Raw genomic sequence first — 4,137 nt, 5'->3', positions numbered from 1 at the left:
AGACCTTGAGGAAGCTGGGGGTTTGTGTTAGGCTCAGAGCTCCTAGACTGGTTGTAACATGGAACAGTAAGGGTCAGTAAAAGGAAATGAGTCCAGGAATGAGTGCTGGAAAGTCAGGCATGAGGCTGTGGAGAGAGTGACGGGAGTGGCAGCATTGTCCTGCTTATGGCAGAACAGATGGTGACAGGACTCAGTTATTGCTTTGCTTGCAGGATTTATTATTTCTTTTTTAGAACAAAGATACTTTCACTGCTGAAGGGTTTTTAAAATATGGCTTTTAGTTTTCTGAATCACAATGCTCTCGTGACTTGACAGTGACTTTAATTACCCAGCTAATCATATCATAACAAACTTGCATTAATATATTCTGATGTACACATGATTTTTACTCTCTTTGCATTGCTCTACTGGACAAGCCTGGGAAATATATGAAGTTGAGAAGTAAAAGGATCATTAGAATTATGTTTTGTGAGTTTATGATCTGTGATTTTTGCTAATTATTGCCTGTGAAATGGCTCCTGACCATCCAGTCCTGATACAGATGCATTATGTTTTCCCAAACTGTTACTAAAAATTGACTGTTTAAGTTGCAAGGATCAGTGCAAACCCAGATGTGTCATTCTTGGATTCAAACAGAAAGCCCTCGTATGTTTTTTCATGTACTTTTCCACGAGTGCGTCTAAAAAAATCAACACGTCACAAGGTCTCAGAAAAACTCATACCCTTGTTTCCTTAATAAGACATACAAAGAAACCGGGTCGGCTAATCACAGCCAGTCAGTAAACTCAGGCTTGAGTGGAGGAAAGGACAAAATTAGTTTCATTCAGCACAGCAACACAATGGTATTTACGTTTGTTTTCTATCTGGTATGTGTGATTGCTGGGAAGATGGGTGAGTGATTTATTATTCTTGTATTATCTATCTAATATGGTGACTCTTAGCACTGGAGCACTCTCATTTATATTTTTAATATGGAAAGAAACAAACAACCCTCAAAATAATTCATAGCTTTGTTTGTTCTGTTTTTTCAGGTGAGATGACTGTTCTGATGGTTGATAAAGACAAAAACTTTACAGCAGCTATTGGTGAAAGTGTAACTTTGGAATGTTTCATCAGATCTGATTTTGTAGCAAAGTATTATTGGTATAAAGAAATAATGGGAGACTTTCCAAGGCTTGTGTCGAGCTTCTATACCTTTGATGAAAGTGCAAAGTTTTATGATGAATTTGTAAAACAATTCACGTTTTGCACTGAATGCAAAGAAAGAACAAAATCACTTGATGATTGCCAATTTACAGCACTCTGATACAGGAACGTACTACTGCGCTAGTAGCTTTTCAGAAAAACGTGAATTCAAAGATGGAATTACAATCATCATAAAGGGTTCAGGTTTGAACATCCCAGTCTTTATCCAGAGACCAGAATATCACTTGAATCAGTCAGAAGGTGCTGTTAGGTTCAACTGCACTGCACATGGCAGAGCCATTGACCAAGAACACGGTGTTTACCAGCTGAGAACATCTGAAAAATCTGATCCAGGAGCTCTTTACACATGGAAAAACAACACTTGTTTCTGCAGTTTGCCAGCAAACAACTTGGCTGTTGATTGTGCTGTTGTAACATGTGGACACTTTCTAAAGCTACCCCGAAAGCTACCTGGAGCGGAGGGTGAGTCGGTTTCATCTAAGAAATTAAATATAAGACAATGCATCATCTAATCTCTCTGAATCTGCAGATGGTTATCTTAATCTGTATATTCTGAGTGAAGCGTTGGCGTTCACCACCATTCTGGCCAGTTTCATGGCTGTCTTACTGTGCAATATCTACAAGAGCCAAAGCGGCCGCAGTGGAGGTAAAAGTTTTTGTGAACTTAAAGTAAGTAAAACACAATGACACAATGACGGTTTGTTTTGTTTCAGGAAGTATCTTGAGATATTCAGATGATCCTACCACAAATGAAGAGGTACTTGTTATCTATATTAATAAAAACATCCTGATTGCTGTGCATCATATAGGTATTTCCTATTTTCTGTTTCAAGGGCCACACAAATGAGGATGTTCTCCACTATGCTGCTTTACGGACGAGTATGACCGACAGACCAAAGAGACAGATGGGAGCCATTAACGAAGAATGTGTGTACAGAAGAGTAAAGCATCATCGCTAAACATGTTTCAGCTTTGGGTGAATGATTATGTACATTGTTGTGTTTAAGAGTTTATTACTTTGTTTCTTAATACTGTTCATATTCTTAATCTGTTCCATGTGTATAAAATACAGTAACTTTTTAAGTGATACGTAATGCTTGATCAACCTATACAAACCTGTCAAGAATGTATTTTTTCTTAAATAAAGGAGAATATCTATCAAAAAAACATGCCAACATAAAGTGATTTCAACTGCCAAGTTTGCATGAATAATATTTTTGCTGTTTAATGTACTTTGGTATACATCACCTGGGCCTGAGTCTCAGCAGCAAACCCGCAAATGTGAGACTCACAAGATAAGATTTCTGAAGAACCTCAGAGCTCTTATCTAAAACACTCGTGAGTGGAAACACATTGTAAGAGCAATTTTAATTTATCGAAACCTCTGAAATATCACTTTTATTTTGGAGACCATGCTACTCTGACTTTTTTTCAGATGATGGGTTTAGGGTTTATTATCTTCTCAACATTACTTGAAATATAAACGAGATGTTCATACAATTAAGATCTGATTCTGCAATCAGGCCTTTAGCTTTAAATGAATGAATCCTGAACAGTCATCATCTCAACAGACATCATCCCACCTGTGTGTGGTACAAATCTGGTAGTCCCATGAAAATGATGTCAGCCATATCTATTACTTAATCGTACACAAATGCAATTGTTAGTGTCTTTGGATATCCTTGTAATATTTGGTCTGTGCAGATTCTTTTTTTTTCAAACTTGGAAAAGGAACCTTTAAACATTCTAAAAGGTTCCTGATTAGTGGTTGAGGTGCATGTGGTGTCACATCACAACACATTTGGTGACTTTGGTGCAGAGCGATGTGAAAAGCAATTATAGAAAGTGGAGGTAAGAGTGTGCACTATTGCAGTTCCCACTTTTAGAAACACAACACACAAAAATGGACAATTTAACTCAAGAAGATTCTGTGATTCCAGCTGAGCTCAATAAAATCAATCAAAAAAAATAAATAATTAGTTTTAGCTCTTACAAGAGGAACTGTGAAAATTGAAGCCAGACATTATCACATACAGTTCTGCCGATGTTATATTTTACTGCTGCAAACCAAAATGGAAGAAGTTTAGCATAGTTTCTACTTTATGTGGTTTCTTTGTGTTTGTGGTTTCTGTGAAGATTTTTGAACACATAAAAAGGCGTTTATCGTCTTTGTATCATTGTATTAAACAGATGCTCAAAAGTAAATAACATGAAGATCAGTTGCTGTTATGGCCACAAATGAGACTGGAGGGATAAAGCAGGGTTTATGAGGTAAATATGGTCTTGCAAAGCTCTCTTTCTCTTTCTCTCTCTCTCTCTGTGAGGGGAGCGCGTGGAGCTGAGAGCGTTCTCGTTCTGAGAATTTTTCAAACTTTTGCGAGGTTTCGGCCTATGGTGTACGGTTTGTTGGTTTATTGGGTTGGTTAGTTGTTGGTGGTGTTTTTTGTGGGTTTTGTTGGGGGTTTGAGGTTTGTGTCGGGTGGAATCAGCCAGGTTTGTCTGGCTGGTTGGCGTCTGACGCCATGGTGTTTGGTGGTGGGAGCGGGGACCTCTCCCGGTTAACGCGGAGGCATGGCGTTAAGGTGGGGACCGGGTCTCTGTATACCGTGGAGGAGGTGGCCCTCGCTGTGGGGGAGAAAATCGGACATGGGTCCGTGAAGTCGGCCGCCCGAATGCACGGGGCGGTGGTGTTGTTTGTGGATAAGGTGGAGCAGGCAAACCGGCTGGTGGAGACGGGGATCAGCGTTGGCGGGAGATTCGAGGCGGTGCTGCCGCTGACGCAGCCCTCCACCCGGATCACCCTGTCCAACGTACCCCCCTTCATCAGCGACGAGTTCCTGGCCAGGGAACTCGCCAGGTTCGGGAAGATCGTCTCGCCCATTAAAAAGGTTCTGTCGGGGTGCAAGTCCCCGTTGCTAAAGCACGTCGTGT

The 4,137-nt window shown here is 40.2% G+C and overlaps 1 long non-coding RNA gene across 1 annotated transcript; it reads left to right on the top strand.

The window, feature by feature from the left end:
- Positions 1 to 765: 765 nt before the first annotated feature.
- On the top strand, positions 766 to 3,440 carry LOC130520358 (uncharacterized). The gene is made up of 4 exons (XR_008948801.1): positions 766 to 891; positions 1,032 to 1,852; positions 1,920 to 1,963; positions 2,040 to 3,440. It is a non-coding gene; the product is annotated as an uncharacterized LOC130520358 (long non-coding RNA).
- Positions 3,441 to 4,137: the final 697 nt, after the last annotated feature.

The sequence above is a fragment of the Takifugu flavidus genome, unplaced genomic scaffold, assembly GCF_003711565.1.
Source record: "Takifugu flavidus isolate HTHZ2018 unplaced genomic scaffold, ASM371156v2 ctg353, whole genome shotgun sequence".
Taxonomy (NCBI): Eukaryota; Metazoa; Chordata; class Actinopteri; order Tetraodontiformes; family Tetraodontidae; genus Takifugu; species Takifugu flavidus.
Note: the sequence above shows the minus strand (reverse complement) of the source record. Positions and strands in the feature narration are given on the sequence as shown.